The sequence below is a fragment of the Lactuca serriola genome, chromosome 3, assembly GCF_051521515.1.
Source record: "Lactuca serriola cultivar US96UC23 chromosome 3, Lser_US96UC23_V15, whole genome shotgun sequence".
Lineage (NCBI taxonomy): Eukaryota > Viridiplantae > Streptophyta > Magnoliopsida > Asterales > Asteraceae > Lactuca > Lactuca serriola.
The window spans coordinates 294649008-294671135 of record NC_136410.1 but is presented as its reverse complement, the minus strand read 5'-3'; positions in this window follow the sequence as shown (position 1 = coordinate 294671135).

Below are 22128 nucleotides of genomic sequence, written 5' to 3'. Positions count from 1 at the left end.
CTTGGCACTGTAGGACCTAGCGGAGCAGGACCTAGCGGAGCAGGACCCAACGTTGCAGGACCGAGAGCACCGCCACCACAACAAGTTATAGGAATACCTGTTAGGCAGCCAGGTATGACCCCGGAGGAGTCCCGGAGGATGTATTTGATAGCAGCAGATCTGCGCCACAGCCTCGCTGTAATAGCCGGGCAACAGGAGGTATTGAACGAAGTGATGACAGGGATGGATATCCTGTATCAGCATTCGATGGAGACTGCTAACACTGCTAGTGCTGCTAGACGAGAGGCAGGTCATGCGATGACAACATATTATGTGTTTGGTGGGCTGTTCCTGATTGTGGTGTTGATGCTTCTTGTTGGGATAGCTATTGGCTTTTGGTTCTGATTTCAGTATTTTATTTTATTTTGGTCATGAAATGAAAACCCATGTTGGGTGTCTTTTGGGAAAAACATTTAAAACTTTATTTTGGATGGATGTATTGGGTTGCTTTTAAAGTTATTTCAAATGGTAATGAAGAATTTTATCTTATGTTCGCAAACTTTTACTATGAGGTGAAACCCTAGAATTTATTTAGTCAATGGTTTAAAAAAAAAAGATTTTTCTTTTTTTTCTTTCCTTTCTCAAATCTATATGCATAGTATTAATGCAACCCATTAATTTGACAACACTTATGGTTTTCAAAATAGTAGTGAACTAAATATTATACATTATTTTATGTATTTATACGTATTTCTACTCTTGTGTCATAGAACCATGTCAGGAAGGCCTAGTCGCGGGCGCCCACAGAACGAAACACCCGATGTTGCTCAAATGGTAGCACAAAAACTCATGCAAGCAATCCCAAACATTGTTACTCAAGTAACTGCTGGATTTAATGCTAACCAAGGAAGTAGTGGAGGAAACCGAGGAAACAATGAATGAGAATGCAACTACAAGTCCTTTATGGCCTGTAAAACTAAGCAGTTCCATGGAAAGGAAGGTGCGGTCGGGTTTCTGAAATGGATTGACAGCATGGAGTCGGTCCTTCACATTAGCAAATGTCTCGAGCGCAACAAAGTTGAGTATGCATCTTGCCTATTCCAAGATAGGGCATTAACCTGGTGGAATACTCTAGTGCAAACCCGAGGCCGTACGACAGCATATCAACTAACTTGGGAAGACCTAAAGAAGCTGCTGATAGAGGAGTATTGTCCCAAGGATGAACTTCAGAAGCTTGAATCTGAATTCTGGAACCATTCTATGGTTGGAATACAAATAGAGAAGTACACAGTCCGATTTCATGAACTAGCAAAACTGGTACCTCACATGGTTACTCTTGAGGAGAAACGGATAGATCGTTACATCTGGGGTCTGGCACCAGAGATTCGGGGAATGGTTACCTCAGCAAACCCAACTACCATTCAAAGTGCAGTAAGTCTAGCAAATCGACTAACCAATGATGTGATAAGGATGGGAGCATCGACAATGGAAAGCTCTAGTAGCAAGAGGAAGCCAGCAGATCAGGGAGAGAAGAAGTATGGAGGCAAGTCAGGGAGGAAGCAGAAAGTCTCAAGAAACTTTATGGTAAGAGCCCAGGAGCAAGAACCAGTGAAAACTCAAGAACGGGAAGTGCAGGAGCGAAAGCAGTACTCAGGGCCGCTTCCGAAGTGCAATAAGTGTAACTTCCATCACAAGGGAGCTTGCCCAGTGTGCCAAAACTGTAAGCAAACAGGCCATTACTCGAAGTATTGTAAGGTGAATATGGAGGAAAAAAGGGCATGTTACGAGTGTGCGAGTACTGATCATCTTCGCAGAGCTTGTCCCAAACTGAACAAAGGGCCTGGTAACAATGGACAAGGCCAAGCCAGGCAAAACTTCCAAGGAAATCATGTTGGACGGCCAAGAGGTGTAGCCTTTGTGATTGGTGCAGAAGAAGCTCGTCAGAACCCTGAAGTGATAACAGGTACGTTTCTCCTGAACAACCATTTTGCATCAGTAATATTTGATGCGGGAGCAGATAGGAGCTTTGTTTCTTTAGCATTTAGACCGTTAATTGGCTTGAAATCGAAAAAGATGAGGAATTCTTATGCTATTGAACTTGCTGATGGGTATGAAATTAGGGCTAATGATATAATTCCTGGTTGTACTCTGAATTTAGCTGATAAACTGTTTAGCATTGACCTAATTCCTATAGAGCTATGTAGTTTTGATGTGATAGTAGGAATGGATTCGTTATCCAAAAATAGAGCAGACATTGGTTGTTACGAGAAAGTCATTAGAGTGCCTCTCCCTAATGGAGAAACCCTTATCATACACGGTGAGAAGCCAGGAAGAAGTTTAAACATAGTATCAAGCATTAAGATTCACAAGTACCTGAAGAAGAATTGTATTGCATTCATGGCTCACGTGCTATAAAGAGAACCTGAAGCAAAGCAACTCAAGGAGATTCTGGTGGTTCAAAACAATCCCGAAGTATTTCCGGAGGAATTGCCCGGTCTACCCCCTCGCAGGCAGGTCGAATTTCGGATAGACTTAGGTCCCGGAGCGGCACCGGTAGCAAAAGCACCATATCACCTTGCACCATCCGAGATGCAAGAACTATCCAGACAACTTCAAGAACTTCTAGACAAAGGGTTTATATGACTCAATTTGGGTCATAGTGGATCGACTGATGAAATCTGCTCACTTTCTCCCCATCCGGGAAGATTTCAAGATGGAACAAAATTGGCCCAAATCTACATCGACAAAATTGTTTCTCTGCATGGTGTACCCCTATCTATCATTTCCGATAGAGATAGTCGTTTTACATCTTGTTTTTGGTGGATGTTACAGAGGGCACTAAGAACCAAGATAGATTTGAGCACAGCTTACCACCCTCAGACAGATGGGCAGACAGAGAGAACAATACAAACATTGGAAGACATGCTACGAGCGTGTGTCATTGAGTTCAAAGGAAATTGGGATACTCATTTGCCTCTAGTTGAGTTCTCCTACAATAACAGTTACCACACGAGTATCCAATGTGCTCCATATGAAGCATTGTATGGACACAAGTGTCGTTCGCCCTTATGTTGGACAGAAATTGGAGACAGACAGTTGACTAGACTCGAACTTATCCAGGAAACATCTGACAAGATTGCTATCATCAAGGATAGGCTTAAAGCTGGCAGAGATCGTCAGAAAAGCTATGCGGATAATCGTCGTAAACCATTAGAATTCCAAGTAGGAGACAAGGTACTTTTAAAAGTGTCGCCTTGGAAAGGGCTTGTGCGTTTTCGTAAGAAAGGAAAACTAAGCCCGAGATATGTTGGACCCTTTGAAGTCATTGAAAGGATTGGTCCGGTAGCTTATAAAATCCAGTTGCCCCAAGAGTTAAGTGCCATTCACGACACATTCCACGTCTCCAACCTTAAGAAATGTCTAGCCGACGAAACATTGATAGTACCCCTGGAGGAATTTAAGATCAATGATAGGCTAAACTTCGTTGAAGAACCGATAGAAATCCTTGACAGGGAGGTAAAACAACTTAAGCGGAGTAAGATCCCGATTGTGAAAGTTCGATGGAACTCAAAACGCGGGCCGGAGTACACCTGGGAGCACGAGGACTTCATGAAGGAAAAGTATCCACAACTTTTCCCTTGCGATGACAAGCGATGACATAGAATGAATTTCGGGACGAAATTCTTTTTAAGTGGGGGATACTGTGACAACTGTCAAATTCAGGTCATTCTCGGACTCATGCATCTTTATAAAAACCATTCATGCACAACATGCCATGGCCTAGTAGTATAGATTAGGTCAAAATCTTGCATAAACTAGGATCCAACTAAGATCTAGGACTAATATACTTGACACTTACGATTCTAGTACGTTGCTTAACTACAATAGGAAATGCCAATGCGATAATTTGAATGAAACTTTCAAGCTTTGTTATAATTGAAATAGGGTATAAAACCGTAAAAATAAATTAAAACATTCTAATTATACTTCAACATGTTGTTGAATATCAAACAATATTCCAAAAACCATAAAGAGCCATAAATCCAAAGTTATAAATTATAAAGCTTAAAAACCTTATAAAATTTGGCTATAAACTTCCAAATATCAAATTTTATTAATCAAATTATGGATTATACCAATGAAATAGAAATATAAATTACAAGTATTAATCATAATTTAATTGTTGAAAACAAGATTTTAAACAAATCCAAAATTACTTAATAAGTACTTTTATAAAATTTGGGTTTTTATAAAAATTAAGGAGGTATTTTTATAAAATTTGAATTGAGGAGAGAGAAGGCCCTAATCCACTCAAAAATCTGGTCATTCTCCGCTCTCCCCATGCACTCTCTTCCCAAAACTCATGATTAAACTCAAACCCACACTCCACCTCTTCTCTCTTCACTCTTCTCACTTCACTCTCTTCACACACTTCACTCTCTTCCTCTCTCTCTCTAAACTCACGAAATTTCTCTCATTTCTCTGCCAAATTTCAAGACTTTGAAGACCTTGAAGTGTTCTTACTTCTCTCAAGATCATAACCAAGGTAAACAACATCATCTTCTTCCATAGTTTCATGATTTTACTTCTTTTCTTTCTTAGTTTTCTCTTCTTTTCGGATTCTATGCCATTCCATGGCTAGAAATCTTTATATCTTCCCTTGTGGTTTGTAGATTCTCACCATAACACAATGCATGTGTTAGAGATGGTGAAAATCCAGGATCGAACCCATGCAAGGAGTGAAAAAGATGCACATATGATCATGTGACATCAAAACCTAATATTTCATGTTCTTCTCCATTTCTTTTGTGTTCATGCATGAACAAAAGCATTTAAACCATTTCTAGTACATCTTGGATGCTCATTCATTCCATGCATGTGTTAGAAATCGGGCCTTACCAAAGACATGCATGATGTTCTTGTTGAAATACCCTAATAATGCACACAAGCAAACATGCAATCTGCCAGATTACTTTGTTCAACTTTGAACGGCCATAACTCAGTCATTTCTTAACCAAATCATGATATTCTTTTTATATTGGTTAGTTCCACGAGTTAAATTTCAAACCCAACTGATCTCACTGTAAAATATTAAATATCCGATTTTTGGCAATTTTTACAAAATGATTGCGCATACAGCTCTTTTTCTGTGATCACTATTTTTGTCTTGCATAATCATTGGCCTTAAACCCAACCATAAATCCGAGGAAAAATACCTTAGAAACTTAACATATCTAGTGAATGATGTTTGAAATTTCGTGGCTTAAAACCTCACTGAATGGGCTACACAAATTCATGAACTTCAGCCACATCTACACTTCATGCATTATTGCATGCAACTTTTCTTAATTTGTTTGGAATCATTACCCTCATTTCTCTTCTGAATACATTTTTTTTACATTTTTCCTTTTAAAAGCCCTTGCATGCATGAGATAATCTGGAAAATTTCAAGAGCTTTTGTTATTTCTTTGATTTATTAGAGTTATTGCTAAAACCAAGGGCATAAATCATATAAAATACTTCCAGAGGTCAATAAATCCTAAATAAATTCATGGATGATCCGTATGTGGAATAATGACTCCTCACCAAATTTCAGCAATTATTGTTACTGTTTAGTACGATTTCTAATTTTCTTTTGTTTAGGACATGATAAATTACAAAACCACTTTAGAAGATATGAAAATTGTATCTAACACTTTTCGCATACCTTACCTATGATGGGTGACTCCAGAAAATAATTTGAAGATTTTTCATCATGTGTTGCTATTTTTCCCGATTTTTGGTAATTATAATGGTTTTAAAATGGGAAATACAGTTCTGATTATCCAAAATTCATGAAACTTTACCAGGATACCATATTATACAGTAGGAGGTTACATAAAAATTTTGAGGATTTTTCTCTACATTAAACTATTTTTCTCTTATTTTCTAAAGGTAATTGCATTAAAATGCACTTAAATATACATAAATACCCAAAACCAGTTTATACATTATGAAAACCCCTTTATTTATACTGTAAATGATGTTACAAAAATTTATGGTGATTTATTTTAACTATTTAATATTATTTCTTCAATTGATGACTATTTAAAGGATTAAAACAAGGAAAAATAGAAATACCCACTGAAAAATATCTTTTTTGTTTTTCCCAGCCTATTTATGTTCAATAACAGTTAATTAAAAAGTTTGGGTAATTTTGGAAAATGTTTTCTATTTATTTCAATTTTTATTGAAATAAATGTTCAAAAATCATAAAATATAATTAAACAGCTTGAAAATCCATTTTTATAATTTTCCCAGCTTAGTAATGTGTAATAACAGTTAAATAAAAAGTTTGAGAATTTTTATCCTTTGAATGCTATTTTCATGAATTTATGTTGTAATAAGGACTAAAAAAAATATTTGGAAAATTTATATGTCAATGTTGTAATTATTCGCCCGACTTGTAAAATTACAATATTTCAGAAAAAGTGTAACCAATTGATATGAAATCCAATACTAAAACATAAATTGGCATTTCCCTATATGTAGAGTATAGTATATTAGCATTAGATTTCGACATGGAAACTCATTAGTGTGTGTGTTTGATGTCGTAGGATCCCGGTAGTAAGACGTTGGTGCATCCCGAAGTACCGCTTGTGCCTACACGGAACATTGTTAGTATTCATGTACTCCCCTATTTTCGGCTTTTAAATGTTTTGGGGTGGAAAAGCATGTCCTAAACGATTTATGTTCGTTGTATTTATTTGAATCGTATAAACTTGTTTGCTATATTTTGCACATTGTGAGTATTCGCGTACTCCCCCTATTTTCGGTTTTTAAATGTTTTGGGGTGGAAAAGCATGTCCTAAACTATTTATGTTCGTTGTATTTATTTGAATCGTATAAACTTGTTTGCTATATTTTGCACATTGTGAGTATTCACGCACTCCCCTATTTTCAGTTTTTATGTTTTGGGGTGGAAAAGCATGTCCAGAAAAACTATTATTTGCATGTTGTATTTAAATTGATTTGTATCAAACATGGTTGCTATTGTATTGCTATGTTTCTCTATGTATGTCTATGCAACACGGAACATGAGAACTTATCGTACTAAGGCCCTTCCCTTATCTCTAACCATTAACTCTTTGAGCCAATGGTCATTATGGATAGCGCTATTATGAATTGACAACTCCTCACTCGCCCTATTGCTGGATTGCATGATACCATATTCATCTATGAAACGATAAACATAGATCTCGATAGGGCTTCAGTCATAGGTTTGGATGAGACTCATTGTTTGCTCATACACATACAAACTCGTTTCTCGTTATAACAATAAACTTGTATTCCTTAATAGCAATCAACTTGTTTATCATTAAAGCAATGTACTTGTATTTACGAAAAGCCTTGTTGTACACTCGATTTTATAAACTTGTGAGCTCACCAACTATTTTCATAGTTGACGCTCGTTTTACATGCTTTTTCAGGAAATAATTAGTAAGTGGATGTAAAGATTCATCATCATAGAGCATGCTGCATCGTGTTGAAGCTATTATGAAGTTATATTTTGAACAATGTTATTTTGAAAAACTTGTATTTTGTTTCTTTTGAAGCTATGGGTTGTAAACTTTTAAATACTGCTATGGTGATGTATCTTTATCTTTTGCAATGAAACCGTTATCGTTGTCATATCTTGCCTTTCCGCTTTAGCGGGGTGTGACAGAAGTGGTATCAGAGCTAAAGTTATAGAGAACATCGGTTTTTCTTTAAAAAAAAACACAACCTATAACTAAAACTTACAAAGATATTCTTTTTACATCAAACATATTACTAGTATAATTAGGTTGGGAGTTGTATCATTGGACCTCGATTAAACATAGCCTGATCACCTATGTTTAATTAAGGAAAGATTTATACAAAGCCTGAGCTAATTATAATGGGAATATGTTCAACAAAAATATTTGAGAAAACTTTATTTCAAAAATTCAAAGGTTAATTTTGGTGTGTGTAAGCATTGCATATTATAGGCATGCATTGTCATTTATTTCGTATCTCATTGAAACTATGTCACAGTCCACTATGTCAATATCGTCATCTTCCCGCGCTACCGCCTCAGCCGATGCGTCCGGCTACGTCACTATTATCCCTCGACGTAATCCCCCCGCCTCGGTAGAAGAAGACCCATCAGAGGATACAGAAGATACTGGGAACTCGGTGGAGATCAGCAATGACAACGCCCCGAGTCAACGACGTGATGCATCACCTACATCGGTGTTGCCACAACCACCTCTTTATGGACTTTGTATTCGGAGGACGGCTAGGAAGAGTGTTCCCATTCCGGGAAGGATAGCCACCAGCTCAGCAGGACTTGGCACTGTAGGACCTAGCGGAGCAGGACCCAACGTTGCAGGATCGAGAGCACCGCCACCACAGCAAGTTATAGGAATACCTGTTAGGCAGCCAGGTATGACCCCGGAGGAGTCCCGGAGGATGTATTTGATAGCAGCAGATCTGCGCCACAGCCTCGCTGTAATAGCCGGGCAATAGGAGGTATTGAACGAAGTGATGACAGGGATGGATATCCTGTATCAGCATTCGATGGAGACTGCTAACACTGCTAGTGCTGCTAGACGAGAGGCAGGTCATGCGATGACAACATATTATGTGTTTGGTGGGCTGTTCCTGATTGTGGTGTTGATGCTTCTTGTTGGGATAGCTATTGGCTTTTGGTTCTGATTTCAGTATTTTATTTTATTTTGGTCATGAAATGAAAACCCATGTTGGGTGTCTTTTGGGAAAAACATTTAAAACTTTATTTTGGATGGATGTATTGGGTTGCTTTTAAAGTTATTTCAAATGGTAATGAAGAATTTTATCTTATGTTCGCAAACTTTTACTATGAGGTCAAACCCTAGAATTTATTTAGTCAATGGTTTAAAAAAAAAAAGATTTTTCTTTTTTTTTCTTTCCTTTCTCAAATTTATATGCATAGTATTAATGCAACCCATTAATTTGACAACACTTATGGTTTTCAAAATAGTAGTGAACTAAATATTATACATTATTTTATGTATTTATACGTATTTCTACTCTTGTGTCATAGAACCATGTCAGGAAGGCCTAGTCGCGGGCGCCCACAGAACAAAACACCCGATGTTGCTCAAATGGTAGCACAACAACTCATGCAAGCAATCCCAAACATTGTTACTCAAGTAACTGTTGGACTTAATGCTAACCAAGGAAGTAGTGGAGGAAACCGAGGAAACAATGAAAGAGAATGCAACTACAAGTCCTTTATGGCCTGTAAAACTAAGGAGTTCCATGGAAAGGAAGGTGCGGTCGGGTTGCTGAAATGGATTGACAGCATGGAGTCGGTCCTTCACATTAGCAAATGTCTCGAGCGCAACAATGTTGAGTATGCATCTTGCCTATTCCAAGATAGGGCATTAACCTGGTGGAATACTCTAGTGCAAACCCGAGGCCGTACGACAGCATATCAACTAACTTGGGAAGACCTAAAGAAGCTGCTGATAGAGGAGTATTGTCCCAAGGATGAACTTCAGAAGCTTGAATCTGAATTCTGGAACCATTCTATGGTTGGAATACAAATAGAGAAGTACACAGTCCGATTTCATGAACTAGCAAAACTGGTACCTCACATGGTTACTCTTGAGGAGAAACGGATAGATCGTTACATCTGGGGTCTGGCACCAGAGATTCGGGGAATGGTTACCTCAGCAAACCCAACTACCATTCAAAGTGCAGTAAGTCTAGCAAATCGACTAACCAATGATGTGATAAGGATGGGAGCATCGACAAAGGAAAGCTCTAGTAGCAAGAGGAAGCCAGCAGATCAGGGAGAGAAGAAGTATGGAGGCAAGTCAGGGAGGAAGCATAAAGTCTCAAGAAACTTTATGGTAAGAGCGCAGGAGCAAGAACCAGTGAAAACTCAAGAACGGGAAGTGCAGGAGCGAAAGCAGTACTCAGGGCCGCTTCCGAAGTGCAATAAGTGTAACTTCCATCACAAGGGAGCTTGCCCAGTGTGCCAAAACTGTAAGCAAACAGGCCATTACTCGAAGTATTGTAAGGTGAATAAGGAGGAAAAAAGGGCATGTTACGAGTGCGGGAGTACTGATCATCTTCGCAGAGCTTGTCCCAAACTGAACAAGGGGCCTGGTAACAATGGAGAAGGACAAGCCAGGCAAAACTTCCAAGGAAATCATGTTGGACGGCCAAGAGGTGTAGCCTTTGTGATTGGTGCAGAAGAAGCTCGCCAGAACCCTGAAGTGATAACAGGTACGTTTCTCCTGAACAACCATTTTGCATCAGTAATATTTGATGTGGGAGCAGATAGGAGCTTTGTTTCTTTAGCATTTAGACCGTTAATTGGCTTGAAATCGAAAAAGATGAGGAATTCTTATGCTATTGAACTTGCTGATGGGTATGAAATTAGGGCTAATGATATAATTCCTGGTTGTACTCTGAATTTAGATGATAAACTATTTAGCATTGACCTAATTCCTATAGAGCTATGTAGTTTTGATGTGATAGTAGGAATGGATTGGTTATCCAAAAATAGAGCGGACATTGGTTGTTACGAGAAAGTCATTAGAGTGCCTCTCCCTAATGGAGAAACCCTTATCATACACGGTGAGAAGCCAGGAAGAAGTTTAAACATAGTATCAAGCATTAAGATTCACAAGTACCTGAAGAAGAATTGTATTGCATTCATGGCTCACGTGCTATAAAGAGAACCTGAAGCAAAGCAACTCAAGGAGATTCTGGTGGTTCAAAACTATCCCAAAGTATTTCCGGTGGAATTGCCCGGTCTACCCCCTCGCAGGCAGGTCGAATTTCGGATAGACTTAGGTCCCGGAGCGGCACCGGTAGCAAAAGCACCATATCGCCTTGCACCATCCGAGATGCAAGAACTATCCGGACAACTTCAAGAACTTCTAGACAAAGGGTTTATATGACTCAATTTGGGTCATAGTGGACCGACTGATGAAATCTGCTCACTTTCTCCCCATCCGGGAAGATTTCAAGATGGAAAAAAATTGGCCCAAATCTACATCGACAAAATTGTTTCTCTGCATGGTGTACCCCTATCTATCATTTCCGATAGAGATAGTCGTTTTACATCTTGTTTTTGGTGGATGTTACAGAGGGCACTAGGAACCAAGATAGATTTGAGCACAGCTTACCACCCTCAGACAGATGGGCAGACAGAGAGAACAATACAAACATTGGAAGACATGCTACGAGCGTGTGTCATTGAGTTCAAAGGAAATTGGGATACTCATTTGCCTCTAGTTGAGTTCTCCTACAATAACAGTTACCACACGAGTATCCAATGTGCTCCATATGAAGCATTGTATGGACGCAAGTGTCGTTCGCCCTTATGTTGGACAGAAATTGGAGACAGACAGTTGACTAGACTCGAACTTATCCAGGAAACATCTGACAAGATTGCTATCATCAAGGATAGGCTTAAAGCTGCCAGAGATCGTCAAAAAAGCTATGTGGATAATCGTCGTAAACCATTAGAATTCCAAGTAAGAGACAAGGTACTTTTAAAAGTGTCGCCTTGGAAAGGGCTTGTGCGTTTTCGTAAGAAAGGAAAACTAAGCCCGAGATATGTTGGACCCTTTGAAGTCATTGAAAGGATTGGTCCGGTAGCTTATAAAATCCAGTTGCCCCAAGAGTTAAGTGCCATTCACGACACATTCCACGTCTCCAACCTTAAGAAATGTCTAGCCGACGAAACATTGATAGTACCCCTGGAGGAATTTAAGATCAATGATAAGCTAAACTTCGTTGAAGAACCGATAGAAATCCTTGACAGGGAGGTAAAACAACTTAAGCGGAGTAAGATCCCGATTATGAAAGTTCGATGGAACTCAAAACGCGGGCCGGAGTACACCTGGGAGTGCGAGGACTTCATGAAGGAAAAGTATCCACAACTTTTCCCTTGCGATGACAAGCGATGACATAGAACGAATTTCGGGACGAAATTCTTTTTAAGTGGGGGATACTGTGACAACTGTCAAATTCAGGTCATTCTCGGACTCATGCATCTTTATAAAAACCATTCATGCACAACATGCCATGGTCTAGTAGTATAGATTAGGTCAAAATCTTGCATAAACTAGGATCCAACTAAGATCTAGGACTAATATACTTGACACTTACGATTCTAGTACGTTGCTTAACTACAATAGGAAATGCCAATGCGATAATTTGAATGAAACTTTCAAGCTTTGTTATAATTGAAATAGGGTATAAAACCCTAAAAATAAATTAAAACATTCTAATTATACTTCAACATGTTGTTGAATATCAAACAATATTCCAAAAACCATAAAGAGCCAAAAATCCAAAGTTATAAATTATAAAGCATAAAAACCTTATAAAATTTAGCTATAAACTTCCAAATATCAAATTTTATTAATCAAATTATGGATTATACCAATGAAATAGAAATATAAATTACAAGTATTAATCATAATTTAATTGTTGAAAACAAGATTTTAAATAAATCCAAAATTACTTAATAAGTACTTTTATAAAATTTGGGTTTTTATAAAAATTAAGGAGGTATTTTTATAAAATTTGAATTGAGGAGAGAGAAGGCCCTAATCCACTCAAAAATCTGGCCATTCTCCCCTCTCCCCATGCACTCTCTTCCCAAAACTCATGATTAAACTCAAACCCACACTGCACCTCTTCTCTCTTCACTCTTCTCACTTCACTCTCTTCACACACTTCACTCTCTTCCTCTCTCTCTCTCTAAACTCACGAAATTTCTCTCATTTCTCTGCCAAATTTCAAGACTTTGAAGACCTTGAAGTGTTCTTACTTCTCTCAAGATCATAACCAAGGTAAACAACATCATCTTCTTCCATAGTTTCATGATTTTACTTCTTTTCTTTCTTAGTTTTCTCTTCTTTTCGGATTCTATGCCATTCCATGGCTAGAAATCTTTATATCTTCCCTTGTGGTTTGTATATTCTCACCATAACACAATGCATGTGTTAGAGATGGTAAAAATCCAGGATCGAACCCATGCAAGGAGTGAAAAAGATGCACATATGATCATGTGACATCAAAACCTAATATTTCATGTTCTTCTCCATTTCTTTTGTGTTCATGCATGAACAAAAGCATTTAAACCATTTCTAGTACATCTTGGATGCTCATTCATTCCATGCATGTGTTAGAAATCGGGCCTTACCAAAGACATGCATGATGTTCTTGTTGAAATACCCTAATAATGCACACAAGCAAACATGCAATCTGCCAGATTACTTTGTTCAACTTTGAACGGCCATAACTCAGTCATTTCTTAACCAAATCATGATATTCTTTTTGTATTGGTTAGTTCCACGAGTTAAATTTCAAACCCAACTGATCTCACTGTAAAATATTAAATATCCGATTTTTGGCAATTTTTACAAAATGATTGCGCATACAGCTCTTTTTCTGTGATCACTATTTTTGTCTTGCATAATCATTAGCCTTAAACCCAACCATAAATCCGAGGAAAAATACCTTAGAAACTTAACATATCTACTGAATGATGTTTGAAATTTCGTGGCTTAAAACCTCACTGAATGGGCTACACAAATTCATGAACTTCAGCCACATCTACACTTCATGCATTATTGCATGCAACTTTTCTTAATTTGTTTGGAATCATTACCCTCATTTCTCTTCTGAATACATTTTTTTACATTTTTCCTTTTAAAAGCCCTTGCATGCATGAGATAATCTGGAAAATTTCAAGAGCTTTTGTGATTTCTTTGATTTATTAGAGTTATTGCTAAAACCAAGGGCATAAATCATATAAAATACTTCCAGAAGTCAATAAATCCTAAATAAATTCATGGATGATCCGTATGTGGAATAATGACTCCTCACCAAATTTCAGCAATTATTGTTACTGTTTAGTACGATTTCTAATTTTCTTTTGTTTAGGACATGATAAATTACAAAACCACTTTAGAAGGTATGAAAATTGTATCTAACACTTTTCGCATACCTTACCTATGATGGGTGACTCCAGAAAATAATTTGAAGATTTTTCATCATGTCTTGCTATTTTTCCCGATTTTTGGTAATTATAATGGTTTTAAAATGGGAAAAACAGTTCTGATTATCCAAAATTCATGAAAATTTACCAGGATATCATATTATACAGTAGGAGGTTACATAAAAATTTTGAGGATTTTGCTCTACATTAAACTATTTTTCTCTTATTTTCTAAAGGTAATTGCATTAAAATGCACTTAAATATACATAAATATTCAAAACCAGTTTATACATTATGAAAACCCCTTTTGATATTTTTCTCAAGATATTTATACTGTAAATGATGTTACAAAAATTTATGGTGATTTATTTTAACTATTTAATATTATTTCTTCAATTGATGACTATTTAAAGGATTAAAACAAGGAAAAATAGAAATACCCACTGAAAAATATCTTTTATGTTTTTCCCAGCCTATATATGTACAATAACAGTTAATTAAAAAGTTTGGGTAATTTTGGAAAATGTTTTCTATTTATTTCAATTTTTATTGAAATAAATGCTCAAAAATCATAAAATATAATTAAATAGCTTGAAAATCCATTTTTATAATTTTCCCAGCTTAGTAATGTGTAATAACAGTTAAATAAAAAGTTTGAGAATTTTTATCCTTTGAATGTTATTTTCATGAATTTATGTTGTAATAAGGACTAAAAAAAAAATTTGGAAAATTTATATGCCAATGTTGTAATTAATCGCCCGACTTGTAAAATTACAATATTTCAGAAAAAGTGTAACCAATTGATATGAAATCCAATACTAAAACATAAATTGGCATTTCCCTATATGTAGAGTCTAGTATATTAGCATTAGATTTCGACATGGAAACTCACTAGTGTGTGTGTGTTTGATGTCGTAGGATCCCGGTAGTAAGACGTTGATGCATCCCGAAGTACCGCTTGTGCCTACACGGAACATTGTGAGTATTCATGTACTCCCCTATTTTCGGTTTTTTAATGTTTTGGGGTGGAAAAGCATGTCCTAAACGATTTATGTTCGTTGTATTTATTTGAATCGTATAAACTTGTTTGCTATATTTTGCACATTGTGAGTATTCGCGTACTCCCCTTATTTTCGGTTTTTAAATGTTTTGGGGTGGAAAAGCATGTCCTAAACTATTTATGTTCGTTGTATTTATTTGAATCGTATAAACTTGTTTGCTATATTTTGCACATTGTGAGTATTCACGCACTCCCCTATTTTCAGTTTTTATGTTTTGGGGTGGAAAAGCATGTCCAGAAAAACTATTATTTGCATGTTGTATTTAAATTGATTTGTATCAAACATGGTTGCTATTGTATTGCTATGTTTCTCTATGTATGTCTATGCAACACGGAACATGAGAACTTATCGTACTAAGGCCCTTCCCTTATCTCTAACCATTAACTCTTTGAGCCAATGGTCATTATGGATAGCGCTATTATGAATTGACAACTCCTCACTCGCCCTATTGCTGGATTGCATGATACCATATTCATCTATGAAACGATAAACATAGATCTCGATAGGGCTTCAGTCATAGGTTTGGATGAGACTCATTGTTTGCTCATACACATACAAACTCGTTTCTCGTTATAACAATAAACTTGTATTCCTTAATAGCAATCAACTTGTTTATCATTAAAGCAATGTACTTGTATTTACGAAAAGCCTTGTTGTACACTCGATTTTATAAACTTGTGAGCTCACCAACTATTTTCATAGTTGACGCTCGTTTTACATGCTTTTTCAGGAAATAATTAGTAAGTGGATGTAAAGATTCATCATCATAGAGCATGCTGCATCGTGTTGAAGCTATTATGAAGTTATATTTTGAACAATGTTATTTTGAAAAACTTGTATTTTGTTTCTTTTGAAGCTATGGGTTGTAAACTTTTAAATACTGCTATGGTGATGTATCTTTATCTTTTGCAATGAAACCGTTATCGTTGTCATATCTTGCCTTTCCGCTTTAGCGGGGTGTGACAGAAGTGGTATCAGAGCTAAAGTTATAGAGAACATCGGTTTTTCTTTAAAAAAAAACACAACCTATAACTAAAACTTACAAAGATATTCTTTTTACATCAAACATATTACTAGTATAATTAGGTTGGGAGTTGTATCATTGGACCTCGATTAAACATAGCCTGATCACCTATGTTTAATTAAGGAAAGATTTATACAAAGCCTGAGCTAATTATAATGGGAATATGTTCAACAAAAATATTTGAGAAAACTTTATTTCAAAAATTCAAAGGTTAATTTTGGTGTGTGTAAGCATTGCATATTATAGGCATGCATTGTCATTTATTTCGTATCTCATTGAAACTATGTCACAGTCCACTATGTCAATATCGTCATCTTCCCGCGCTACCGCCTCAGCCGATGCGTCCGGCTACGTCACTATTATCCCTCGACGTAATCCCCCCGCCTCGGTAGAAGAAGACCCATCAGAGGATACAGAAGATACTGGGAACTCGGTGGAGATCAGCAATGACAACGCCCCGAGTCAACGACGTGATGCATCACCTACATCGGTGTTGCCACAACCACCTCTTTATGGACTTTGTATTCGGAGGACGGCTAGGAAGAGTGTTCCCATTCCGGGAAGGATAGCCACCAGCTCAGCAGGACTTGGCACTGTAGGACCTAGCGGAGCAGGACCCAACGTTGCAGGATCGAGAGCACCGCCACCACAGCAAGTTATAGGAATACCTGTTAGGCAGCCAGGTATGACCCCGGAGGAGTCCCGGAGGATGTATTTGATAGCAGCAGATCTGCGCCACAGCCTCGCTGTAATAGCCGGGCAATAGGAGGTATTGAACGAAGTGATGACAGGGATGGATATCCTGTATCAGCATTCGATGGAGACTGCTAACACTGCTAGTGCTGCTAGACGAGAGGCAGGTCATGCGATGACAACATATTATGTGTTTGGTGGGCTGTTCCTGATTGTGGTGTTGATGCTTCTTGTTGGGATAGCTATTGGCTTTTGGTTCTGATTTCAGTATTTTATTTTATTTTGGTCATGAAATGAAAACCCATGTTGGGTGTCTTTTGGGAAAAACATTTAAAACTTTATTTTGGATGGATGTATTGGGTTGCTTTTAAAGTTATTTCAAATGGTAATGAAGAATTTTATCTTATGTTCGCAAACTTTTACTATGAGGTCAAACCCTAGAATTTATTTAGTCAATGGTTTAAAAAAAAAAAGATTTTTCTTTTTTTTTCTTTCCTTTCTCAAATTTATATGCATAGTATTAATGCAACCCATTAATTTGACAACACTTATGGTTTTCAAAATAGTAGTGAACTAAATATTATACATTATTTTATGTATTTATACGTATTTCTACTCTTGTGTCATAGAACCATGTCAGGAAGGCCTAGTCGCGGGCGCCCACAGAACAAAACACCCGATGTTGCTCAAATGGTAGCACAACAACTCATGCAAGCAATCCCAAACATTGTTACTCAAGTAACTGTTGGACTTAATGCTAACCAAGGAAGTAGTGGAGGAAACCGAGGAAACAATGAAAGAGAATGCAACTACAAGTCCTTTATGGCCTGTAAAACTAAGGAGTTCCATGGAAAGGAAGGTGCGGTCGGGTTGCTGAAATGGATTGACAGCATGGAGTCGGTCCTTCACATTAGCAAATGTCTCGAGCGCAACAATGTTGAGTATGCATCTTGCCTATTCCAAGATAGGGCATTAACCTGGTGGAATACTCTAGTGCAAACCCGAGGCCGTACGACAGCATATCAACTAACTTGGGAAGACCTAAAGAAGCTGCTGATAGAGGAGTATTGTCCCAAGGATGAACTTCAGAAGCTTGAATCTGAATTCTGGAACCATTCTATGGTTGGAATACAAATAGAGAAGTACACAGTCCGATTTCATGAACTAGCAAAACTGGTACCTCACATGGTTACTCTTGAGGAGAAACGGATAGATCGTTACATCTGGGGTCTGGCACCAGAGATTCGGGGAATGGTTACCTCAGCAAACCCAACTACCATTCAAAGTGCAGTAAGTCTAGCAAATCGACTAACCAATGATGTGATAAGGATGGGAGCATCGACAAAGGAAAGCTCTAGTAGCAAGAGGAAGCCAGCAGATCAGGGAGAGAAGAAGTATGGAGGCAAGTCAGGGAGGAAGCATAAAGTCTCAAGAAACTTTATGGTAAGAGCGCAGGAGCAAGAACCAGTGAAAACTCAAGAACGGGAAGTGCAGGAGCGAAAGCAGTACTCAGGGCCGCTTCCGAAGTGCAATAAGTGTAACTTCCATCACAAGGGAGCTTGCCCAGTGTGCCAAAACTGTAAGCAAACAGGCCATTACTCGAAGTATTGTAAGGTGAATAAGGAGGAAAAAAGGGCATGTTACGAGTGCGGGAGTACTGATCATCTTCGCAGAGCTTGTCCCAAACTGAACAAGGGGCCTGGTAACAATGGAGAAGGACAAGCCAGGCAAAACTTCCAAGGAAATCATGTTGGACGGCCAAGAGGTGTAGCCTTTGTGATTGGTGCAGAAGAAGCTCGCCAGAACCCTGAAGTGATAACAGGTACGTTTCTCCTGAACAACCATTTTGCATCAGTAATATTTGATGTGGGAGCAGATAGGAGCTTTGTTTCTTTAGCATTTAGACCGTTAATTGGCTTGAAATCGAAAAAGATGAGGAATTCTTATGCTATTGAACTTGCTGATGGGTATGAAATTAGGGCTAATGATATAATTCCTGGTTGTACTCTGAATTTAGATGATAAACTATTTAGCATTGACCTAATTCCTATAGAGCTATGTAGTTTTGATGTGATAGTAGGAATGGATTGGTTATCCAAAAATAGAGCGGACATTGGTTGTTACGAGAAAGTCATTAGAGTGCCTCTCCCTAATGGAGAAACCCTTATCATACACGGTGAGAAGCCAGGAAGAAGTTTAAACATAGTATCAAGCATTAAGATTCACAAGTACCTGAAGAAGAATTGTATTGCATTCATGGCTCACGTGCTATAAAGAGAACCTGAAGCAAAGCAACTCAAGGAGATTCTGGTGGTTCAAAACTATCCCAAAGTATTTCCGGTGGAATTGCCCGGTCTACCCCCTCGCAGGCAGGTCGAATTTCGGATAGACTTAGGTCCCGGAGCGGCACCGGTAGCAAAAGCACCATATCGCCTTGCACCATCCGAGATGCAAGAACTATCCGGACAACTTCAAGAACTTCTAGACAAAGGGTTTATATGACTCAATTTGGGTCATAGTGGATCGACTGATGAAATCTGCTCACTTTCTCCCCATCCGGGAAGATTTCAAGATGGAAAAAAATTGGCCCAAATCTACATCGACAAAATTGTTTCTCTGCATGGTGTACCCCTATCTATCATTTCCGATAGAGATAGTCGTTTTACATCTTGTTTTTGGTGGATGTTACAGAGGGCACTAGGAACCAAGATAGATTTGAGCACAGCTTACCACCCTCAGACAGATGGGCAGACAGAGAGAACAATACAAACATTGGAAGACATGCTACGAGCGTGTGTCATTGAGTTCAAAGGAAATTGGGATACTCATTTGCCTCTAGTTGAGTTCTCCTACAATAACAGTTACCACACGAGTATCCAATGTGCTCCATATGAAGCATTGTATGGACGCAAGTGTCGTTCGCCCTTATGTTGGACAGAAATTGGAGACAGACAGTTGACTAGACTCGAACTTATCCAGGAAACATCTGACAAGATTGCTATCATCAAGGATAGGCTTAAAGCTGCCAGAGATCGTCAAAAAAGCTATGTGGATAATCGTCGTAAACCATTAGAATTCCAAGTAAGAGACAAGGTACTTTTAAAAGTGTCGCCTTGGAAAGGGCTTGTGCGTTTTCGTAAGAAAGGAAAACTAAGCCCGAGATATGTTGGACCCTTTGAAGTCATTGAAAGGATTGGTCCGGTAGCTTATAAAATCCAGTTGCCCCAAGAGTTAAGTGCCATTCACGACACATTCCACGTCTCCAACCTTAAGAAATGTCTAGCCGACGAAACATTGATAGTACCCCTGGAGGAATTTAAGATCAATGATAAGCTAAACTTCGTTGAAGAACCGATAGAAATCCTTGACAGGGAGGTAAAACAACTTAAGCGGAGTAAGATCCCGATTATGAAAGTTCGATGGAACTCAAAACGCGGGCCGGAGTACACCTGGGAGTGCGAGGACTTCATGAAGGAAAAGTATCCACAACTTTTCCCTTGCGATGACAAGCGATGACATAGAACGAATTTCGGGACGAAATTCTTTTTAAGTGGGGGATACTGTGACAACTGTCAAATTCAGGTCATTCTCGGACTCATGCATCTTTATAAAAACCATTCATGCACAACATGCCATGGTCTAGTAGTATAGATTAGGTCAAAATCTTGCATAAACTAGGATCCAACTAAGATCTAGGACTAATATACTTGACACTTACGATTCTAGTACGTTGCTTAACTACAATAGGAAATGCCAATGCGATAATTTGAATGAAACTTTCAAGCTTTGTTATAATTGAAATAGGGTATAAAACCCTAAAAATAAATTAAAACATTCTAATTATACTTCAACATGTTGTTGAATATCAAACAATATTCCAAAAACCATAAAGAGCCAAAAATCCAAAGTTATAAATTATAAAGCATAAAAACCTTATAAAATTTAGCTATAAACTTCCAAATATCAAATTTTATTAATCAAATTATGGATTATACCAATGAAATAGAAATATAAATTACAAGTATTAATCATAATTTAATTGTTGAAAACAAGATTTTAAATAAATCCAAAATTACTTAATAAGTACTTTTATAAAATTTGGGTTTTTATAAAAATTAAGGAGGTATTTTTATAAAATTTGAATTGAGGAGAGAGAAGGCCCTAATCCACTCAAAAATCTGGCCATTCTCCCCTCTCCCCATGCACTCTCTTCCCAAAACTCATGATTAAACTCAAACCCACACTGCACCTCTTCTCTCTTCACTCTTCTCACTTCACTCTCTTCACACACTTCACTCTCTTCCTCTCTCTCTCTCTAAACTCACGAAATTTCTCTCATTTCTCTGCCAAATTTCAAGACTTTGAAGACCTTGAAGTGTTCTTACTTCTCTCAAGATCATAACCAAGGTAAACAACATCATCTTCTTCCATAGTTTCATGATTTTACTTCTTTTCTTTCTTAGTTTTCTCTTCTTTTCGGATTCTATGCCATTCCATGGCTAGAAATCTTTATATCTTCCCTTGTGGTTTGTAGATTCTCACCATAACACAATGCATGTGTTAGAGATGGTAAAAATCCAGGATCGAACCCATGCAAGGAGTGAAAAAGATGCACATATGATCATGTGACATCAAAACCTAATATTTCATGTTCTTCTCCATTTCTTTTGTGTTCATGCATGAACAAAAGCATTTAAACCATTTCTAGTACATCTTGGATGCTCATTCATTCCATGCATGTGTTAGAAATCGGGCCTTACCAAAGACATGCATGATGTTCTTGTTGAAATACCCTAATAATGCACACAAGCAAACATGCAATCTGCCAGATTACTTTGTTCAACTTTGAACGGCCATAACTCAGTCATTTCTTAACCAAATCATGATATTCTTTTTGTATTGGTTAGTTCCACGAGTTAAATTTCAAACCCAACTGATCTCACTGTAAAATATTAAATATCCGATTTTTGGCAATTTTTACAAAATGATTGCGCATACAGCTCTTTTTCTGTGATCACTATTTTTGTCTTGCATAATCATTAGCCTTAAACCCAACCATAAATCCGAGGAAAAATACCTTAGAAACTTAACATATCTACTGAATGATGTTTGAAATTTCGTGGCTTAAAACCTCACTGAATGGACTACACAAATTCATGAACTTCAGCCACATCTACACTTCATGCATTATTGCATGCAACTTTTCTTAATTTGTTTGGAATCATTACCCTCATTTCTCTTCTGAATACATTTTTTTACATTTTTCCTTTTAAAAGCCCTTGCATGCATGAGATAATCTGGAAAATTTCAAGAGCTTTTGTGATTTCTTTGATTTATTAGAGTTATTGCTAAAACCA